The following is a 24,297-nucleotide window of genomic DNA, read 5'->3' as shown; positions in this document are numbered from 1 at the left end:
TTTTTTGAGGAACCTCCATACTGTTTTCCAGAGTGGCTGCACCAGCTTGCATTCCCAAGCAGCTTTATTCTTAATTGACAAAAATGGGAAACAAACCCAGATGTCTTTCAATGGGTAAATTGTTAAACAAACTGGTATTCCATACCATGAACTATTATCCAGCAATGAAAATATAAACTATTAATACACACAACAGCCTCTTAATGAAGTTCCAGAGAATTATGTTGAGTCAGAAAAGCCAGTCCCCAAATATTATACAGTGCATGAATACATTGAAGGAACATTCTTTTTTGTTTAAATGTTTTATTTATTTTTGAAAGAGAGAGAGAGAGAGAGAGAGAACTAGTGGGGGAGGAGCAGAGAGAGAGAGAGAGGGAGACATAGAATCCGAAGTAGGCTCCAGGCCCTGAGCTGTCAGCACAGAGCCCGATGCAGGGCCAAACTTGTGAACCCCGAGATCATGACCTGAGCTGAAGTTGGACACTTAACTGACTGAGCCACTCAGGTGCCCCTGTTTATGAAACATTCTTAAAGTGACAAAATTAGGGCAGGAGAGAAGTATCCGGGACTATAAAAGGCAACATGATAGATAATTGCAGAATGGAAATGTTTTGTATCTTGACTCACATCAATGTCAAACCCTGGTTGTATTGCACTATACTTCTGCAAGATGTTACCACTGGGGGATACTTGGCAAAAGGTCCACTGGATCTCTCTATGTCACTTATTACAACTGCATGTGATTCTACAATATCACGTTTAACCAAAAGAAAGAAAGAAAAGAGAGAGGGAGAGAGAGAGAAAGGGAGAGTGGGAAGGAGGATGGAAGGAAGGAAAGAAATCTCAGTCAGATATACAAATATACAAATTCAACCTGAGTCTCTGATGGGGACACAACCTGAGTCGTTAGCTAAGTCTCCTCCCCCTCACCCCCTGATGGAGGCACTGTGTGAATTTTAAGAACTTCCCATAATGGAAAGGGTGGTGACTCAGATTCAGTTTAATACCCACAGTGTATTGCACACAGTACAATTATAAAATGGTACTATTTTAAATTTCTTTCAACTCGTATTTATTTACAGAATTCCCTGAAAAGTTTTTGCAGGAGCTATATTGTGACACTAAATACCTACCGTCAGTGTAGAGGAGTTTTTCTTAATGGGGATGTGTTATGGAAGCAGAGGGCATACTCTGTTCCTCTTCATATTGTATACATATTTTGCCTGTTACTGAAGATTTATGATGAGGGAAATAACTTTGAGTCTTATGTTAATTGTTTGAGGCCTTGCTTTGACAGCGCTAATTGTTTAGTTTTAATGGGAGACATTGTTGTGAAGTGAAAGCAGAAGTTTAAATAAAAAAAAAAGCAGAGTTGGTTCCTTTTAAGTTCCTGATGTCATGCAGTCCCAAGCAATTTGAGGCCAAATGTTACTAGATTCTCTCTTCAGGTTCTTTAAAAAGTTACAAATTTCAATGCACATTACCAATCTTAGTATGGCATAGCAATGTACCACAGAATATATTCCTCCATAAACTATTTCTGGAAAGCAAGTATTCTAGATTTTCTGTTTGCACATATCAGTGAGACTAATTCACACACACACACACACACACACACACACACACACAACAATGAACCCATGTCAGAAGAGTCTACAGTCTCTCTAATTTGAAGCAGCTGGTATATTCTAAATATGGAGAGTTCAAGCTTCCAGAATCATCAGTACCATCATTAAGAATCAGAATCATTGATTCAAATGTTCTTTATTATTCTCCCTGTTGGGGAATTTATATCACATAGCTGTTAGCTCTTCCCCTATTGTTCTCCGACTGTCATGCATAAATGTCAACAAGAGTGTACTTCATTCATACTCTAAAATTAAATCCTTTATCCCACAATTAGCCATAATCATGACCACATACGACTATGATTTACCATAACTAAAATAGATAGCGTGGGATTTATTGTTGGCTTGTGTTTGAAATAGCAAAGGCAGATTTTTGAATTAAATAATTGCATGCTAACTATTTGGGATATAATTACTACTTATTTTGTTTTCCCTGTATCTCCATCTAGTTAGATAGCAAATTGCTACAATGTCCCATTAGTAAAATCTAAGGGACTGCTGTGTGTGTGTGTCTGTGTGTGTGTATAAAATACGCTCTTTGAAAACATGATCATTCTTAGTAGAGTATACTGGATTATGAACTCTTTCTTAATAACAATTTTTAAATCATCTTAATTGACAACTTATATGTACTGTCACTGTGTGTACCTAAGTCAATGATCTCATTTGAATGGCATAATGATTCTAGAAGTGAAGAGTCTGTAAGACACTTCATTTCTCTTGCTTGCTCAATACCACATTTCTTTCCATGGTAACAGCACCCTGATGTTTTATATAAGAACTCAGTCTCTCTTACTGCAGTTTGTTGGTCAGGACACCCTACTTTCTCCTGCCCTCCCTTGGCCAAAGGAAGGAACGCAGGACCCCAACCAGACCCTGCAGACTCTGGGAATTTGCATCTTGAGTAGAAAGGCCAAAGGATGAAATTAAGTAAGAGTTCTCCCATTCTGGTCGAGGTGCCCTAATAATGTCCACAAAGTGTTGCTTTCCAGACCTCTGGCACTCCATCACTTCATATTCTTCTGAGGCCTAATTCATTCTTTCCTTGGATTATTTCAGCTACCTCGTATTATAACAATAAGTTCCCTTTTAAAAAATATTTTGTGTCAGTTACTTAAGAGTTGGTTTCTGTTGCTTGCACCTGAAGAACCCTAACTGATATGACACTACCCTCTTTTTGCAGAAAGGAAGTTGGGGTGTCAAGAGGAGCTAGCCCACCATCCTGCAGCATTTAAGTAACATGGCTAAACTCACAACGGCCTCATTTTAGCTCAGCTTTTAATCCTAGGTAACATTGCCTCTATGTTCATCTTCAGAAGAGCTTAGATGAGAAGGTATCTAGGTGGTCACACAGTCATCCTAGATCAGGCTAAACAGTAAAATGGGTAGAAGAGGAAGCATCCCTTGCTTTGTTACGTTTAATCAGATGGTCGGTATTTATTATGCACCCAAAGGATTTCTTGCACTAAACAAGAAGTCCAAAACCATAACCAATTTTGCAGTGATCCTGTAGGCTCCTATAATTTCCTTTTTAGAGTTTAATGTCACACAGCTGTGCACAATTCCGGAATTAACATGGGTTCAAGTACAGTCCCTACCTCCATTAAAAAAAAATATTTTTATTTCACACCCATTTAGCAAGGGAGGATACGTGAAGTCCAGGGCAACAAGTGCTAACATGTGTGTAAACATCACTTTAAAACTCCCAATAAGAATTACACTGTAAGTTGGAGTCAGTGCAGGAGGATCAAATTATGCATAGACTGAAAATATGAACAGGAGGCAGCACTGTGACATCTTCAACCCCAAATGGAAGACCTTTGTCTCTTTTGTGACTTGGGCACAGTTTCCATCTCTGAGCCTCTGTTACACCCTTTTCCATTGTCATTAAAGGGAAGCAAGACTAAGGGTCCACATAGGACTCTGATTAAGGATCAAGAGCAGGAGGGGATGAGATAGTGGCTGGGGATGGGGCTGGACTCAGCAGAATGTAAATTGGCCTGATTTATTTCACCAAACCTCTGGCTCTTCCTTCCTGCAAGTGACCTGACAAGCCACCCCTAGACGCAACTTTTCATGGAAGTATTGTGAGCTATGGTCTTTCCTAGGGCTGTTTGAAAATAGTTCCCCTTGGGGCAAAAGAAGTGCAATGTGGTCTGCGAGATTGGGTAAGAGGGAAAAGGAGGCTAAAGACCATCTACATTGCAAGGAAAGCTTAAAGATCAAGACCTAGTATAATCAACAACTTGCCCTTCTAAATTTTAAGATGCCATAGAGTAAGGAGTAACTCTTATTTGGTGTGCTAGAGTGATCCTGGGCTATAAAGATCAAGAAATCTGGGCTTGATTTTGGCCTCCATGTTTACGAACCGTGGGCAAGTAACTTCTCCATGCCTCAGTTTCCTGGTCTGTAAAATGAGGGTATCTCAAAACAGTCCTATTTCTCAGGATTGTTGAGAGAGTTGAATTAAACAATTTATCCAAAAATTGTCTAGCATATGATAGCTACTCAGCATTATTAATATTTCCTGACATTTGGGAAACATTTTTGAGGATTACTCCACTAGACCACACCATAAAAATTGTTTAGGAAACATCGTTAGAAGCTAAGTGTCACCTAGCTAATAATGCCCACTAAATATATCCCTCCAACAAACTTGTTTATTTTCTCTTTAAAAACAGAGTTCTGGGGCACCTGGGTGGCTCAGTTGGTTTAGCGACTCTTGATTTTGGCTCAGGTCATGATCCCAGGGTCGTGGGATCGAGCTCTGCATCAGGCTCCACACTAAGCATCGAGCCTGTTTGAGAGGGAGCCTCTCTCTCCCTCTGTCCCCTCTCCTACTTGTGTTCTCTCTCTCTCTCTCTAAAATAATTTAAAAAATAGAGTGGTAATTTAGCTCATAAAGAATAAAATGAATCACAGATTTTTAAAATTTTCTTCTTTCCTTCTTTCTTTATTCTTTCTTTCTCTCTTTCTTTCTTTCTTTCTTTCTTTCTTTCTTATTTTTTATTGTTTTGGTGGCAGGGTGGTATTAGTTGGGTCCAACAGTCAGAAACTGATGGTATATTTAAACTGTGTATTTGAAAAGAATAAAAAAGGGCTATATTCAGTAGTATGGGCAAAGTTTAGAGAAGAAAAGGCCAATAGTAGGAGGCATTATTTGGAATTTTTTAGCAACCACATTAAAAAAGTGAACAGAAACAGGTAAAATTATTCTTAATAATAAATTTTGTTTAACCCAACATAGCCAAAATATTATTTTAATATGTAATAAATATAAAGAAGTTATTACATGTGTTTCTCTTTTTTCATGTGAAGTCTTTGAAACCTGGTGTGTATTATATATTTAAGCCTATCTCAGTTCAAATGTCTCAAGTAAAATGAAGTCCTACCAAAACAACAAGGTTGTATTTAATGAAAAAATGTTTTATACTGTTTGTTTCTAAAATTTTAATATTAGTTAATCGTAACCAAATAAAATAAAAACATAAATTCATCAGTTATCCTATTATGTTAGTCACACCATCAGGTGGCCAATAGCCCCATGTAGCTAGTGGCTACCATATTGGATGCTGCAGGTTTAGAGAAACAAAAAGTGGTATAGTAGTCTGAGGTGAGCAGAGCAGGAAACCATTATTTCTTGTAAGCCTGAAGAGAAAGCACTTGTTACAGAAGCTGGAATAGTGTTGCTATATGGAGAGAGTCCCCTCCACACACCTTTGGTTGAGGTACATAGTCAACTTAGATGGCTAGGAAACAGAAAGAATGAAAAGTATAAATACCTGGACCCACAGTCTTCTAGTGGTATGCTGGTAACCTGATTTTCCAACACTGAAAACCCTGATTTGTAATATTTGCTCATTTCCATGGTATAAATTCTCCTATCACGGCTGATTGCACACTGACAACATGATGTCACTGAAAGCGGACTTGGCAACATTGGCTCTTTCCAACATACCACTGAAACTCCTCCCATCATTCAGTCTCCTGCTACTCCTTTCTGATGGTCAAACTCAACTGGGAACCACAGGCAAGGGTGCCCATGACACACTTCTTGCAGTTCTGCCTCCCAAGGCACTGAATAGGTTGATGAGGGATCAGAAAGAAGGGGAAAATATATCCAATGCTTAAATTAAAAAAGGTCTGTCTCTTTTTTTTTTTCCTTCTGCACATATAGGAAGAAAATGACCACAAGGAAGCTGAAATCTGTAGCACAGACTTTGAAGGTAGGATGCTAAATAGGAAAGGCATCAGATTCTTTTCTGGATTAAAAAATTTTGTCCTATGTGAGTATAGAATTTATACAGAGGAAAAATACCCTTCCGATATAACCCATGGTGCATAAACAGTTGGGTAAAACAGTTAATGTGGCCTCACAAATTATCAGAGAACACATTTCTTTTTTTGCAATAGATTAGGAAACTTCCTTTGTGAAAAGAAATTCTACAATTATTGAGATGTTACTTTTTGATATGAAACAATGACCTTATATATATTAATAGTATAATTATTCAGTATGTTGACAAAATTGATATAACATATAAAGTGAGGTTCAGATTCAATTATTTCAGCCTCCATTTTAGGACTCATCCAGGTTTGTACACCTGCGATCTCTCATGGCTGTCTTCACCCTTATACTCAGAAATCTTTCAAACCTTTTCTTTTAGTTCCATTCCTCTGCAATATGAATACATGTCTTCATCATGCTACTCTGGTACCTGGGCCAGCTGCATGGCCCTCTGCCTTCTCTCTTTCTTTCCAGGTAACCCCACCTGGAACCACTAGGTGATTCTTCCTAAGACACTGTTTTTTATGTCATCATACTGCTCAAGAACATAAAGGGCTCTCTTTTGGCCTGGCCTTCAAAGAACCCCATAACTTGATTTTAACCTACTTGTCTGAAGTTTCACGCAAGCACTTCCATGAAGCCAGGTCAAGTGATTGCAATCCCTAGAACACAGGCTCAATTTGCTACAGTGCTTTTCTTCCATACTGATTTTTTTGTGGTTGTTTTGTTTTGTTTTGTTTTTTGGCCTGACCTGTCTCTCTCTCTCTCTTTCTCTCCCTCTCTGTCTCTCTCTCTGTCTCTCTCTCTCTCACACACACACACACACACACATACACACATCAGAATACTACTTTTCCTAATCTGTACTTCTCCAAATTCCACCCATCATTGGGGCTTTAACTTTTCAAAGCCCTCATAACCATTTGACCAACATCCTCAGCTCCAAACCCTGAACTCCAGTGACAATTAATTCCCTCACTCCCTTTGCCACTTGGAGCCTCTCTCCTTTTGTTTCCATGAACCTTGCATCATTCCGTTTTGTTTCCATCCTAACACTAAACTCTAAACTGATCCCATGGAGCCAGCAAGGTGACCAGATTTTGAATCTAAGTCACTTGCCAAACTTTCCTCAGAGTTCCAAGATAAGCAGCAGGTTATGAAACACCAACAATTCTTACCGGTAAATGTAACAAGATTATCTCAGCTTGAACAAATTGATCCTGTTATCCGCAGTTACATGTATAATGCTGGTCTGCCCTAAATCCTGAAATCACCATATTATTAGATGAAAGATTTACATTAAGTAGTAGCAGAAATACTACTATTTCTGGGGTTAGTTAAGTGCCTTGGGTTAGTTAAGTGCCAAACTTTTCCTAATTTTTTTCAGCATTGACAAACAACTTTTTGATTGACATGTCAAATGCTACTTTGCTCATCTGAGCCCAGTGTCTCTACTGTGGACTCTAGAATTGCTGGAATAACATGTCTCCACACCTGCTGCCTCTTCCCCACCTCCTGGCCATTGAACATTTGCCCAAGGGTTTGCTTCTGCATTTGGGCTATTCCTGAAGATCTGGAACAGCAACCCTCAATCTGCACTCTATGAGATGTTAGTAAGTGTTAGTGGAGATGGAAGTGTATATTAAAGTAAATTTGGGGGGGGGGGTGCCTGGGTGGTTCAGTCAGTTAAGCACCTGACTCTTGATTTCAGCTCAGGTCATGATGCCAGGGTCGTGGGATAGAGCCCCACATGGAGCCCCACATTGGGCTCTGAGCTGAGCATTCTGTCTGCTTCAGATTCTCCCTCTCCTTCCCTCTTCTCCTCTCCCAAACTTGTGTGCTCTCTCTCCTTCTAAAATAAAATAAAAATAAATACATTTGAGATGCTGGCTAAAACAAAGATAAATTGCTTTATTGCAGAAATTCTCAGAGACTTTACTAGGCTGATGTGAAATGTGAATCATTAAAAAGAGAATATAGTAGGTAGCACTTCATGCATGTATTTGAATAGGAAAGTCTCCCACTACTACATCCTGCCCCCAGAACATAAGAACTTACCTCATAGGGTTGTTGTGAAGACTGAATGAGTCACTGCATGGAGAGCACTCAGAACAGTGCCTGGCAGAAGACAAAAACCCTTTGGGTTTATTGCTATCATTGTTGTCACAAAGATGTCTGACTGAGACCTCACCAAGTGTTCCTGTCCCTCTGAGAAAGAAACGGAGTTGCCCGTAAATTGAATGGGGAACTTTTCAGGAGCTTTGAAGATCGGAACCAGTGTGTACTCTTCTTGGGATCTTTTGAATCTGAAACCAGTTCAAGTACAAAGAAGTTTATTCTCCTCCATTCTTCCCAGAGGCTGGCTAACTGGGGTTCAATTAAATAGCATGGAGTAATGGTTCAGAGCACGGCCTTTGGCATCTTGTTTAAATCTTGGCTCTTTTATTGGTTACAATATACCCATGGGCAGATTGTTTAAAGGAGATGTACCTATAAATCTGTAAAATTTGAAAAATAATATGCATGTCACTGGTTTGTTGTCGGTAACTCAAGAGATGATGTATGTGGAGTACTTGGCCTGTGCCTGATACCTGGTAAAATGCTCAATAAATGGAAGTTCCTAGGCATCGCAGTAATACATTCATTTCTGTAGTTTATTTAAGCCACGAAATACTAGCTAACTTTACCCATGTAGTCACTGCCACAGTATCCACAAGGACCAATTTGCTTCACACCCAATAGAAATTTAGTGAATACATTGGCCACTTGGATTGTGGACGGATTGGATTGCTGGATTAGGCATATGGGGCCTACAGGGTAACTCCATGCTGTTAGGAGCTGAAGTGGGAAGCTATACAAGCTCTCAGTGACCACAGCTCTAGGCAACCAGAGCAGGCAAACGATTTCACAAGATCCAAAAGTAATCTCAGGAGCAACTCTGGTATTCTTTTATTTTTTAAAACCTATCAACAATTTCTAATATCAGGCACGGAGATTTAGTTCCTTGTTAAAATAAAAAGTATTCCCAAGTTCACTGCTTTCATTAGGAAGGTTGTGAATAATACCGAAGTTATTCACAATCCAGCGGTCGGAAGCTGTGGGAAAAATCATTTTAATTTTAGATGTTTCACGCAACACTGCTAATGTTATCTATCCTGTTTGGGCAGGGAGAAAACTGGCAAGCATCGTGAGATGGGGAATTTATGTGAGTTAATGGAAATGTTGTGGCTGACCAACAAAGGAACTTCCCCAGCCAAAATCAAAACAAAGATATTAACTTGGAAGGGGGAGAAAAGCCTGCGGCATAATAATATCATGCATTGAAACCTTATCTAGTGGTTGAGGTAATTTGGTTTGAAGAACTTAAAGAGCATTTTGTGGTTTATGGAAACTGCCAGCAGACACTGTATTTAGCAGCCTCTCCACTATTAAGTTCACATGCCTTCCTCTCTTCTCACCAAGTGGGACCACTTAGTTTTCTTTATCTCTGAGTTGTTACCAACCCATCTAAGATCTCTTAAGGACAAAAGTCAAGTTTTCAGAGCTTGCGGTGTGATGCCCATGCATTGCTGGCTACATTCAAAGACCAGAGTGGCCATGACACATCCGAAATTTTGCTTACGTTCACTTAAGATAATTTTTCAAAGTCCACTTAGACAATTTCAGTCCAGGATTTAGACACATATACCCGTTTCTTTCAGAAAGAAGTCTTTCCAAACAATCACACACACGCACACACACACACGCGCGCATACAAACGATCCTAATGGCAAGTTCACAATTAAAGTTTATAATAATTCTGAATTAAATAATTCAAAGAGTGGGTTATTCTGAGTGGGCCAGCTATTGCAGATACAAACTAATTTGAGGGTTAGAGACCAATCCTGTTTTTCTCTCTTTTATAATTCAGTGCCATAACTTTCTTTGTGGAAATGGGAGAATAACCAGGGAAAAATAAGAAGACCTTGCTAGGGAACCTACCAAATTAACTCTTTCCGGGCTACCGCTGGCCCCATCTGGCCCCCAGCTGCTCTCCTTTGAAGTCCTGGAACCCCTCTGAGGACTGTCTTGCACATCTGAACCTACAGCAAGTACTTACAAGGGCTCCTGTTTGACCAACACATGGGCACATGCAGTCAACTCTGCCTAAAAGGTTTTAGGGCTTTAGGGAAAGGGTAGCTCTTAGTTTCCCATTCATTTTTGTACTAAAATATGCTGTTATTCTACTACAGAAAAATGTTCAAGACTGGCATATTATTTTATCAAAAGTATGTTTTGTTTGTTATAGATATTAATACCATTAATAGTATTAATTATATATAATACCAGAACTATTACCTAAATATTCATTTCCTATAATCCAATTTATTTCCTTTTTTATGTTTCCAGAATTTAACAATATTAAATGTTATAGTAAGATTAATTATAGTTCTAATTTCATTTTCTAAAATGATATCTTTCAGAATTATTGATTCAGGAATTAAAATATATAGTTTTTTGTTAATCCCTTTATTTTATTTTCGTCTCACTAAAGACATTATTGTAAATATATTGATTAGAGTCCTGAAAATATTTTTCCTACTTATAAGAATGTATAAGTTGAAATTAAACTTTATCTCAGAAATTTCACCAATGTCCTCTTTGTTGTCTCGGTTTTTTTTTTTTTTTTTCATTTTCAGTTTAGATACAAATCTCAAGGGATGTTTGATCTACTGTTTTTCATGAAATAAAATACAGAGAAAGAATTTATTTTATTCTTACTCACTTTTTGCTGGACGAGTCTTCAAAAAATAAATTCACCAACATGAATATTCATAATCCTACATAATGTTGGAGGGAAAACATATCATTCTCACATGTAGAATGAGGTCACCGAGGAACAGGACTCTCTGTACCTTTAAGCACCCTTTTGTCATGAGAAATTAAAAAAAAAAAATTACTTCTACATTTTTACTTAGCCATGTGAATATCTGTTCCAAACCCTTAATTCTGTGATATTGAGAGATCTTAAAAGGGGTGTGGGGAGTAGTCCTGGAGAATTAAAAACCAAAAAAGGTCTACTTTGGAAATCTTTCACTTCAAAGTTAAATAGAATGTACAGAGACAAAGTATATTTGTCATTCTGGATCTTCAAAGTCACATGATCTCTTAAGTGGTGAGTGTTCCTATGCAAAGCTGGCCCCATCTACAATAATTTGTAGATCAGATTTTAAAAATAGCCTACGATTTGAGTTATGGAAGACACGATCTACAAATGTAGGGGGGGAAAAGTATAAATTTAGAGATTTCTTGTTTCAAATGTCCTGATAAGGATTCCATTCTATTTCTAGGAAAAGTAACTGAACAATTCTCATAGAGAGCAGACTGTAAGTTTAGTATGTTCTAAAGAAAGTTTTTTGAATGAAGTTCTTTTGAGGCCAAAGTTCTAAGGTAAATTATGAAATCACGTGGGTGTTGAAGTTGACAGATCTTGGAGGCCACAACTACCTTCATACTCCAAGACATCAAAGAAAGGGCAATGTCTGGTGATTAACCTCACACACAAAATTACTAGGTCATGGGCTGGAAACAGGTTTTCATAGTTCCCTTGGTGACTTGTTTTGCAAGTCTAAAAACTAGCAGACAGGGAAAAACAGCTGCACAATATGGGCTTTCTCCTTTCTTAGGCAGGTGTGACAGCAATACAATTGGTAGGTTTGTTTCCTGCTTCTCTGAAGAATGTCTGTCTGACACCTAGTTTAGCTTTCTCTTTAGGCCAAGATTAGCTCTGAAAAGCTCATTTTAATTTGACTAATAATAAATTATATGTGACTTTAACAATAAATCACTGGGTTGAGAGGAAGCATAGAACGTGTCACCAACTATCATATGTTAAATATTCCCTACAAATTAGCACATTTTTACCTTTAGACCATGCCTAGAAAGTTCTATAACACAAAATGGCCCATTATTTTTATGAAATCTCTGATTTTTAGAAATATTCAATCTATGAAAAATGCAAGCTTGAATCTGTAATGCCTCTGCATTAGTCTCAGTTCTTCCTTTCAATTACAAAGAATACCTATACTCATCGCACTAGCTATTTCTACGTCTTAAACTCCAGCACAGGCCTGACACACGGTAGGCTCTCAAGAAATGTTTGTTAAATGAGTGGCTGAATGAATGGATGAATGAATGAATAAACAATCATCCCACGGCAACACTAAAAATATTGCCAGATATTCTTTCCAGGTTAAAAAGTTTCAATTATTTGTTCATCCTGTAAAATGATTTTCAGATTTTTCTTTTTACCAGCTGAGTGCTGCACGTTTTAGTGGTGATTTATCAATCACACTTATGCATAGCATGTCAATATGCAAATCAATTCAATTCCTCCTGAAATATAGCGAATTACCGAGAGTATCAACAAGGTTATCTGGGACCAATTGGCTGTCTAGATAACCACGAGTTATATTTTTTAGTTTCCTTTAGAGTCCATTTTTTCCTTTACCATGCCAACTGAAAAGCTTCCTTATAAATTTCATTCCAAAAAAGTTATTGGAGGATGGGAATGTATTAAGTCCACAAACCAAAACATCCTTGATAAAGGTCCTGGTAGCTTAAATACTGATTTTTCTTCTGAAAACTCTCCAAGACTCAGGTGTATCCAGGTCTCCAATTACGCATGAATGCGTAATCGGTTACTCAGACACTTTTTAATAGGCATGATACTTGCCTTTCTCATTTCAAATAGGTTCTTCTTCTTCTCTTTTATGGTCTACCAAATTACATCTGACTAAATGTACCTATTTAGTGAAAATGGATTCCATTAGAGTGTAATCTTACCCAGCTATTGTTTTCTTCTGGAGGAAATAATGGAGAACATGTGCAGATGCTTAATACCAGGCTCCTGTTTCTAGAATTACAGTCTTAAAGCTGTCAGAACTGTTCAAGAACAAGAATGATATGGAGCTCCGTCAGCATATGAAACACCCTTTCCGTGAACATTTAAGTAGGTGAGGCAGGAGAATGCTTAAACAACTGGCATAGAGACAGCTTGAAATATACAAGCAAAGGGATGCTTTCTTTGGGACGCTTTCTTTTCTTCTCATTTGTCAAGACATCCTGTTTTTCCACCAAATAAAATGAATCACATTTTCTAATCTATTTTGAATGTACTGGGTTTTTCTAGTCCATTCTGTTTCAATCGCACAATGTGGTGGCCCTCCATCTGGCCACCAAACAAGTTATTTCGCTTAAATTTCTTCTGGAAGAAGAGAACATAAAGTGCATCCATATTTTTCTGTCAATTTGGTGTAATTACTTTGGTTATGCAGGGGCATAAAGGTATATTTTCATCCCTTCCTTTACTTCAGTAAGGACGACCAATGTTCCTTCCAAAAGCCATCTCTGGAATGGATGCCAGCAAGCAGTTTACAACAAATCTCATTTAATTCAGTAGCTCTGGTCAAAAAAGAACAGTGTTTAAAAAAATAATAATTTTAAATGAAAATCTTCAGTGAACTCTCCTGTAAAAGGAACAGTTCCATAAAATATCAATAATACTTCCTAAAAATACATGTTCGATAAATTTGTTGTCAACTTTTCTGAAGATGAGACATATCAAATAGCTTATAGCTAATGAGAAAAAATCCCCTATGTCCTGTTTAGAAAGGGAAATCAGTTTATTTGCGCAAATTACAAAAAGCATTAAATAGTAGTTCATGTTGAGGGCCGCATTAAAAAGCTTACGTAAACATCCCAAGTAATTTTGTTGTCACATAAATCGATCCTATTATAAGCATGTGACTTTGCAACAGATAAAAATAGCTTCCTGACTACTATGTGAAAAACTTTCAGAGGAAGAAGTGAAGCATTAAAAATGGGGATTATAGACTTAACCAATATGCAAGTAAAGTGATGCCTTAGAATTATACACTTCAAGTTTCTTTAGGGGGAAAAAAAGGCAAAATTGGGCACAGGGCAGCATACAAACTCTGGAATCAGAAAGACTTGGATTAATATCCTGACCTCAGTGCTTAGCTTTTGTGTTCTTAGGCAAATTACATTCTTGATGATAACCCTGTGCCTACCTTCTAGATTTGCTATAAGAATAACCACTGAGGGGCACCTAGGTGGTTCAGTCAGTAAAGCCTCTGACTTCGGCTCAGGTCATGCTCTCCAACGATCTCGAAGTCTGTGAGTTCTCGCCCCATGTCGGTGAGTTCGAGACCCGTGTAGGGCTCTGTGCTGACAGCTCAGAGCCTGGAGCCTGCTTCGGATTCTGTGTCTCCCTCTCTCTCTCTCTGCCTCTCCCCCACTCATGCTCTGTCTCTCTCTCTCTCTAAAAAATAAATTTAAAAAAAATTACAAAAAGAGAAAAAAAGAATAACCACTGAAGTATGTGAATCACCTGGCCCAAGTTCTGGGGTCTTGCAGATTGTAGGGTTTTAAGAATACATTAGATGTGGGGCACCTAGGTGGCTCAGTCAGTTGACAACTCTTGATTTTGGCTCAGGTCATGATCTCACAATTTCATGAGATCCAGCCTTGTGTTGGGTTCTGCGCAGACAGCGTGGAGGAGCCTGCTTGAGATTCTCCCCCTCTCTCTGCCCCTCCCCCTGCTCGCACTCTCTGTCTCACTCAAAATAGGAAAATATCAACTTTAAAAAGAAAAAAAATGCATTAGATGTGACTCTACTTTGGAAAGAAAATGTTTACAGGTGTGGGGATATGGGTGTGTGTGTGTGTGTGTGTGTGTGTGTGTGTATGAGCATACATACAGATACATGTATCTTTTTTTAAGAGAACTTCTTTTTCTAATTCAACTTCATTTCTTTAGGGAGGAAGGATGTGGCTACATGAAAGACAAATAGCTAGTTAAAAAATGTAAGCTTAAATTGTATTTTTCCATCTTTTTAACTTTAATATTCTATAGACATATGTATCATATAATATAAATATAAACTGGAGTATTTTATTTTATTTATTAAAAAAACTTTTTTTAATGTTTATTTATTACTGAGAGACAGAGAGAGACAGAGCATGAGCATGGGAGAGGCAGAGAGAGAGGGAGACACAGAATCCGAAGTAGGCTCCAGGCTCTTAGCTGTTAGCACAAGCCCTGACGTGGGGCTGGAACTCACCAGGAGATCATGGCCTGAGCCGAAATCGGACGCTTAACCGACTGACCCACCCAGGCGCCCCTAAACTGGAGTATTTTAAACTGGGTAAAGTTTCAACTCTTCAAATAATGATGGCTAGAAAGAATGGTACCTGTGAATGGAAGGGGAATGTTTAGAAACTTTATCACCATGAAAATGAATAAGCGTGATGATGAAATATGTAACGTAAAAAAAATACATAAAGAGGTGATAAGAGCATATGTAACTGAAGAAAAGGAAAGTGTGTAAAGGGGTGATAAAATAGGAATCTAAAGATCAACAGATTAAAGTATTTAAAACAATGCACAATTTTATAAATAATCAAATATATGTTGCTATATATCTAATACATTCTTTTAAGAAGAATAGCCTTCTATTTGAATGGGAAATTTGCTTTTATTATGGATTTTTCTTGGTGTTATAAACTGCAAAACCACAGTTCAATAGTTTTGAAATGATGTTAATGACTAGAGATTAAATTACAGTGTTTCTGTTTAACTCATCAACAGTATAGCACTTATTTCGTTTAGAATAAAGAATTTTGTTTACTAGATTGGATTTATGGGTTTTTCAATCTAAGCAAAATCTACACCATCCGTTTTTTAGTACTGGACACTTGACTACTTTTAGCGCCTGAAACATTGCTTCTAATTGAGGCTTCTACTCAAGGAGCAAAAGGGCAATTTAAACCCGCATACCTCCATTTGTTATTTGGTAACTATTCAGTATCTTCTACTGTGTTATATGCTAATCATGGTTCAATTTACTACTTTTCTTTTTCTAGATGCTAATAGAGGGGCCCTGTATCAGATTTCCTAAACTGTGACCCCTTTGAGATATAGTGTAGCCACTTAAGCCAAAGGACATAGAGAACAAAATTTTGTGGTCCATTATGCACCAGACATGATTCCAGACTCTTTAAATGTATTGTTTCATGAAATCCTATGCCATGTTTATTATCTTAATTTTACAGATGAAGAAATTGAAGTTGAATTGAGTCACTTGTCCATGGCTATACAACTAGGAAGTTTAGATCTCACCACCTGTGAGTTAAGTCGTTATTCTTAGTCCCACAACTATCTGAACTGTATAATAACTGCATCTGGTTCTAAGATCATAGATTTGAAGGTTCCTGGGAGGAGAACCCAGATATGACTGGTCCGCTGATCGACCTCTTTTTACTTCTCCCATATCATATTTCCATGTCTCTTTTCTCTACTAAAAACAAAACAAACAAAAAAGTAAAAATAAAAACTTACAGTTAGCTTAGAAACATAAAGTCCTACTGACAGCAGTCACTATAACCCTAGCATCCCCAACCTGAACAACATGCAAAGGAACATAGAAAACCAAGAAATTTCAAGGATTGCCAACAACAGTCAGAAACCAAGAAGAGGCAAGAAAGAACGTTTCCTTGGTGCTTTCACAGATATCACGGTTCTGCCAACATCTTGATTTCAGACTTCACCCTTCCAGACCTGTGAGTGAATACGTTTCCTTTGTTCTGAGCCACCCAGTTTGGGGTACTTCCTTACGGCAGTCCTAGAAAAGTAATAGCTCTTGGTAATCCTGAAGGTCTTCGTCTTCTGAGAATCTTCTAAATAAACGGCTTAACTCTTATATGATATTTCTACTTTCAGGACTAAATTAAGGAAATTGCCTTTTGAGACAACTGAACTGGGGTTTAAATCAATTAGTAGTACTGATTGTTGTAGAGATTAGATAATATATTTAAAGCTCCTAGCCCAAGACGTGGGAGGTGTCTTGTGCTCAGTAAAGAATAGTGCATTCTCTTTCTTTTTCATCCCTCTTACCCCAGATTATTTAAACCCCAGGTTTTAAGGTTCTACAGGGCAGAGATCATGGCTTGCCACCTCTCACACCATTTGCTGCCTTGTCTTGCTTATGTGTACAAAAGAATGAACTATTTTTTTAACTTAAAGGAAGGAGAAGCTACTTGTCTTCCATAAGGTAAGGCATAAGATAATGCAAAAAGACAATTTCTAGAATAATTAGAGAAAATAAACATTTTGGGGTGCCTGGTTGGCTCAGTTGGCTAAGCATCCGACTCTTGGTTTCAGGTCAGGTCATGATCTCATGGTTTGTGAGATCCAGCTACATCAGGCTCCTCACTGTCAGCATAGAGCCTGCTTAGGATTCTCTCTCTCTTCCTCTCCTTGCCTCTCTCTCTCTCTCTCTCTCTCTCAAAATAAATAAATAAATAAATAATCTTAAAATAAAAAGAAATATTTTTAATTCACAACAGACAAAAATCATTGTCCTTTAGAATGTGAAAGCCTTATCACTATGTTACCATCACTGGACTACCACTGACCTCAGCTCTGGAAAACCTACTGGTCTTTGCTGACAAGAAATATACCCATCCAATCAAAGATAAGCAGGAAGTGAAATGTTACATGCCATGAAAATCTTACTCTGAGCTTAATTTTTTGCACTTGGTCCATAATGACTTTTCCATCTTCCTTCAAAGAAAAGAAATCTTCGATTTCAAAACCATGTGTTGGAGAAAAAAAAATCTGTCCTGAATTATATCATTCTGAGCTAGCTACAAGACACTGTTTCTTTGCAATGCCTGATTTCACAGGGAACAGATACGCAAACAAAATGTTCGAATCTTTTAAGTCTACATTTTTGCATTCTGGAACTCTAAGTATCACCGTGTGGCTATATAGTTAGCAGACCTACTGGTTCTCCCTGCCTTTTACTTGCTTTTTCCATAAGCAGAAGCTGGATCTAATTTCCAAATGAAAGACCTCTTCACCAAAAATTTATTTTTATGAAGGAATGGCTTTACAGTGTTTGCCATTTGGGTTCTTTTATTTGGCTTTTTTATTCTCTTCAAAATGTGAATGGAAAATGTTTATCTGCTGGAGGGCTTCACATGCTTCTGCTTTGCTGGCTCAATGATTTCTACTGCCAAAAAGAAAAAGAAGAAAAGAAAGAAAAAGGAAGAGAAAACCACCAGTCATTGAACAAATATTGAGCCAACAACAAAGTTGGTATGCCCTAAAAATGGTATAAAAAATTAAAACGCAATCTCATATTCTAATATTCTAATGTCTGGAGTTGGGGTTCTGGGTATACTCCCTGTTGAAATGTTTACTATAGCACTGTGATTAAAATTCCGGATCCTAGAAAAGCAGAGATGTATTTGAATTCAGCTGTGCCACTTACAAATTATGTGGTCTTGAACAAATCATTGACTTTTTTCACCTTCTGCTTCCTTTTATTTAAAATTGTGATAATGCCCATCTCTTGGCACCATTGTAGGGATTAAATCAGAAAATATATATTAAATGCTTAGTATAGGTCAGAGAAGTTATCACATTCCATAGATGAGTAATAGTATATAATTTAGCACCTTCTATAGGAGTATGGAGAGATCGAAAGTAAGTAAGATCCTTCATAGCTCAAGTCCACTAAAACTTTGTTACTTAAAGATGGTGACAGAACTGGCTCCTCCTGAGTGTGCTGATGGGGAATTTGCTCCTTGCTTCTCCCATAGCTTCTGATGGTTGTTGGCAATCTTTAGCAGTCCTTGGCTTGTAGATCTCTGCCTTCTTTTTCACATGGCATTCTCCTAGGTGCCTGCTATGCTGAGGGAAACTTTGAAGGGAACCGGCTAGTAGACAACTCAGTCTTTCTCCCTTTTACCCAGATCAGATGAGGGATCTGCATAGGACTTGCTATAGTCCTTCACCAGATTTTCCTCTGGTTTCACGCTGTTCAGGCATAGTTTATCATCACTCCCAGTCCTAACATAAGCACTCGTGCTTCAGTCCCTCACCTTGCCATTCCCCGGCACCCCCACCCACCCACCCACCCATGTGCTCTTGGCCAACTGGAGAGGCTTTGGGATCCCATCTCAGCAAGCAATCCCACCAGCCTTCGCTATCATTGAGCCAAGAGTTATACAAGGCTTGGTGGCAATGCCCTAAAGTTTTGCCCTAGTGGGGTTCTGACTTGGAGGCATTCAGTCATAATCCCACAGATGGTAGCTTTGCCCCTGTGGTCCCTCAGCCAACCACATACACCAAATGCCTGTATCTGCAGCTTCCTTTCCTAGAGAGTAGGGTTACGATAGCAACAGCACGTCATCAGAAGGTACTACACTATTTCTTTTTTTTTTTTTTTTTTAATTTTTTTTTTTCAACGTTTTTATTTATTTTTGGGACAGAGAGAGACAGAGCATGAACGGGGGAGGGGCAGAGAGAAAGGGAGACACAGAATCGGAAACAGGCTCCAGGCTCTGAGCCATCAGCCCAGAGCCTGACGCGGGGCTCGAACTCACGGACCGCGAGATCGTGACCTGGCTGAAGTCGGACGCTTAACCGACTGCGCCACCCAGGCGCCCCGGTACTACACTATTTCAAACTGGGTCCATCATCATCACATCACCTGGGACATTGTTTAAATAAGAAATATTAGGCTCTACCCCAGATCTGCTGAATCAGAATCTGTATTCTAATAAGGTCACCGGGTAATTTGTATGCATATCATAATTTGAGAAGCACAGTTCTAGAAGTTGTGTAAGTCTTGCATTCCAAAATGAACTATTAGATGGTGGTGGAGGGGGAGGTGAGGGAACTCACAAGGATGGAATTCATATTCCCTGTTTGTTTAACTTATTTCTTTTCTTATGAGCGATGGCCAAAATTGAAATTAATGAAGCAACATGGTTCAGTATAACTTGTATTTAAAACATGTGGATTGGGAGAGCAAGCGAGCAAGAATCTACAAAATAGAATGCAACAGAGAACAATTTAAATTAATCCCACCATTCCAGGCCATATAATCAGAGTGAGTGAGGGATTGGGTGTGTAAACGTGCTATTGAATTACTCACCCAGTTACAAAGTGCCTCTCATATTGTGATATTGTGGTGTGTCATTTCACTGTGATTAAAATGTTTAAAGATACACAGTTTTCATCTACTAACTACTGTATCTGGTACTTAGATCACAATGCTAGTGATCTATTCCAATAGTGAAGAAAAATCAGATTATATTGGTTGTTACTGATAGGCCTATGCTTAGGATTCACAATTATGTCTTCCTAAGAAATTTTCAAGGGCGATTTAGACCAAAGCCCCAATTAAGAATCTATTAACATCAGTTCTACCATTAGCCATAAGTCATCTGCAGTTGACAAAACTTACCTAATGTAGTTTTTAAATTTACCTTACTGTGTAATTCATGTAATTCAATAAAATTATAGAAGATGTGGCATCCAAATTATTGCCTAAAGATCACACATGCTGTAGTAGGCAGAATTAAAATCCCTAACTATGTCTATATCCTAATCCCTGGAATTTGTCAATATATTAATCTACATGCCAAAAAGACTTGGCAGGTATTAAAGGCCTTGGGATACGAAGATTATTCTAGAATATCTGGGCAGCCCCAGTGTAATCACATAGGTCTTTAAAACTGAAGGGGCGCCTGGGTGGCGCAGTCGGTTAAGCGTCCGACTTCAACCAGGTCATGATCTCACGGTCCGTGAGTTCGAGCCCCGCGTCGGGCTCTGGGCTGATGGCTCAGAGCCTGGAGCCTGTTTCCGATTCTGTGTCTCCCTCTCTCTCTGCCCCTCGCCCGTTCATGCTCTGTCTCTCTCTGTCCCAAAAATAAATAAACGTTGAAAAAAAAATAAAATAAAATAAAATAAAACTGGAAACGGTTTCTAGGCTATAGTCAGAAGGACTATAAAACGTAGAGATGTTACTAAGGAAGAAGGATCAGAGAGATGCAATGTGAAAGGAAGACTTTCTGTTACTGGCTTTGAAGATGGAGGAAAAAGGTGCCAGGGGCCAAGGAATGTAGGCAGTCTATAGAAACTGGAAAAGTCCAGGAAATGAATTCTCCTCCAGAGCCCCAGGAAGAAACTAAGCCCTCTGACACCTTGATTTTGTGTCAGAAATGCCACATCTGTAAGATAATTAACATGTTGGTTTAAGCCACTAAGTTTGTAGTAATTTATTATGGCAGTAAAAGAAAACAAAAAATAGTAAATAGAAAATTTTAAACTGTGAAACAGCAGAAAGACCTAGAAGATCTGTGTCTTCCATCTCAATGCTTTTAACACATTTCTCCCAAAATATATGGAGATATTTTGACGATGCTTTATCATTTCATTCTTTCTTCCTTATGTGGTATCTGATGTGCACCATTCTCTTAATTTGCCTATATACTTCACGCATCCCATTTGCATTATTATTTTGAACTTGCAATTAAAGATGTAGAGGGTATTTTCAAAGATTTTTGTAAGTGGGGAGATATTTTGTATTTATTTTATTTTGGTCTTAGTTTCTAACAAATGCAAAGCTCCTTATTAAACAAATTATATTCATAATCGTATAATTATCAATAGAGTTCCATGAAATATCTTCTTCCACTAATTAAGCTATACTAGTTACAAGAAGAAGTTGTTCAATCTCATTTCAGAAACACTTTTGTTTCTAGAGCAGTGGTTCCCAAATCTGGAAGCATACCAGAATCACTGGAGAAGCTCCTTAGGGAAGACCATGGTCTGTATAGCACAGCTATACAGAAACTAGAATCATAATGCCAGTAGGAGTTTAAAATAAATAGCACCTTCTGCATGAAAAAATAATAGTTGTGGCTTCAAAGAGCAATTCCAACATTCAAGAAAATGTCAGAAATAAAATCTAAAGAGCTAAGAAGGCAATCAAAGAGCTAGAATGTAGCTAATGATCAAGAAGGTAAATGTCAGAAATAAAAATTAAAGGACTAGAAGGTAATGGCTTGAGGTCTCGTATTAAAATGATTTAAAAACAAAACAAGCAGTGTTTTTATTATTAATGATAAGTATGTTTGAATACACAATTTTGGTGATGTGAGTAGGGTATTGCAGCATGATTCAGAAGGAGAAATTTAAACATCTCAAAAATTTCAAAGCAGTCAAATTTTCTGTGTACCTAACTAAACCCCAGGCAGAAGGTCCTTGCTGGTTCAGAACCTCTTTCCATGCTTAGCAACACCTGGTCGTGGGTAAAGCAATACCTTCAGCAATCTCTTGGTAACCAAGGTTTGTTTGGGTCAAATTTTGAGGATCTTGTTGAAATCTTTAGTGACTTCAAGATCATGTTAAGTTCACAGTATTTGTGAAGTATTAAATTCTGTGTGATTGACTTGATGGCTGAATTGAGTACAAGATGTATCCACTTTTCTTTTTACTCTGCTATCCTCTCCCCCATATCCATACTATGTACCTGCCAATTTGACCTCAGTGAAAGCAATGAAAGGGCAGGTGACAGTCTCTGGCTTGTGTCTTGCTTTTGTACAAAGCAAAGTCAAATGAAAATTAAGGAAACATATAACTGTTAGATAAGAACCTTTTGGCAAAAATATTGTTCTAAAATTTGGTTGAGAAGTACAGCACTTTGAGAGTGAATTGAAATGAAATCTTAACCTTCTTTGTTGTAACTATTTTGAAGGGGAAAGTGGAGGGAAATAAGAAGTGTTAATATGTGGGGCGCCTGGGTGGCGCAGTCGGTTAAGCGTCCGACTTCAGCCAGGTCACGATCTCGCGGTCCGTGAGTTCGAGCCCCGCGTCAGGCTCTGGGCTGATGGCTCGGAGCCTGGAGCCTGTTTCCGATTCTGTGTCTCCCTCTCTCTCTGCCCCTCCCCCGTTCATGCTCTGTCTCTCTCTGTCCCAAAAATAAATAAACGTTGAAAAAAAAAATTAAAAAAAAAAAAAAAAAAAAAAAAAAGAAGTGTTAATATGATAAATACATCAAACGTTGATAGTGAAAACTTTTCAAAGGGACGGTGTTTTAAATATTATTGTAAAGAGAAAAAAAATCTTAAAAATAAAACCACTTCAAATTTGCAGTGTTAATAGGGTAAAACAAACAGGTGTATTTTCTTATAAGAATGATTATCATGGTAGCTTTGCTTTTTTGAGGCTAAGGATTTTTCCCCAGTAAAATAATCCTGATTTCATTTTTAAAACTAGGAGATTTGCTTTGATATTTAAGTTTATGCTTAAATTGAAGCTCCTGCATGCAACTTCAATATCCCTTCTGTGTCAGTGGACTCAAAAGTAACAGAGGTTCTGTTTCCTCTTTATAGAGTCACAAAAAATTTAAGCTCTTTTTCAGCATGGGCTTCAGGAAGGTGGCAGTAAGGAAGCAGATTAGTTTTTCATACGCAATGCTTTTCCTTGCCAAAGTAGCCATTTATTTCAGCACTCCTGAAAGTAATTAGAGTGCCTTCATTTGAGGCTCCATTAGTACTTTAAAATAAACATAATTTTAAATTACACCACTACAAAGAAGAAATGTTTTGAGAAGAAATCAAATACCTTCCTGTGGTGGTGCTATAGCTCACTGCTAGAGGTGGTTTTCTAATCCAACGATGCCTTCCTGGAGCATGCTCATGGAGTTTAATGTGATTCCAAATCAACACTTCCGTTGTCATCGTCAAGCACAGTGGATCTCAAATTGGCTGCACATTAAAATTGATTGACGAGGTTTAAAAACTAACAATGTCTGGATTTTACACCAGGAGATTTGATTTAATTGGTCTGAAGAGGAGCCTGGGTATCTGCTGATTCTCATGTATAGTTAAGTTTAGGAGCTGGTGTATCAGTGGGCAGAGTCATGCCATATGGCAAGTGTAGATATGTAATGGCAAACTTGATATTGTTAAAACTCGAGGTAAACAGCAGGAGGCAATTTCATGTCAGTATACAGGTTTGTTAATTCCTTGGGAAACAGCAACTCTTAGAATGAGAAACTTCCCAAACTGGTCCCCCATATCATCTCCTGCTCCTTACTCCTTTTCTGGCTGCACTGTTTTGATTCAACTCCAAAGCACTCTACAGTTATGTCCCTACTTCTATTTCAGCCTCTGATAAAACAGGGTCAAAAGAAAATAAATGTTCTCTAATCACCACCATTAAAAGCTCAATGAACTCCATAAAAAGCAATATAGAATCATACTGCCAAAATTGAGAAGGACTTTGAAGGATTTATAATTCAACATTCATTCATTCACTCAAGTAACATTTACTACACATCCACCTTGTAGTCTGTTATTGTGCTAGACACTGGGTATACAACGATGAAAAAGATAAGATCTTTCAGTTTGGGTGGGAATGGGCAGTGAAGGATAATGGGCAGGACCCAAAATATTCAGAATAACAACAGTTAAAATGAGAATAAATACAGGGTGCTATTGGAACCCAGCAATGTTGTT

At 38.0% G+C, this 24,297-nt stretch overlaps 1 protein-coding gene and 1 non-coding gene across 2 annotated transcripts in view; one reads left to right on the top strand and one right to left on the bottom strand.

Moving 5' to 3' along the window:
* DKK2 (dickkopf Wnt signaling pathway inhibitor 2) overlaps window positions 1–24,297 on the bottom strand; it is a 104,049-nt gene that overhangs the window by 52,186 nt on the left and 27,566 nt on the right. The gene's annotated exons all lie outside the window — the stretch shown is intronic.
* LOC112859106 (U5 spliceosomal RNA) lies at window positions 1,187–1,301 on the top strand. The gene has a single exon (XR_003223426.1). It is a non-coding gene; the product is annotated as a U5 spliceosomal RNA (small nuclear RNA).

This window comes from Puma concolor, chromosome B1 (assembly GCF_028749965.1).
Source record: "Puma concolor isolate L17-30 chromosome B1, mPumCon1.1.hap2, whole genome shotgun sequence".
Taxonomy (NCBI): domain Eukaryota; kingdom Metazoa; phylum Chordata; class Mammalia; order Carnivora; family Felidae; genus Puma; species Puma concolor.
The sequence above is the reverse complement of the archived record's forward strand: the minus strand, read 5'-3'. Positions and strand labels throughout refer to the sequence as shown.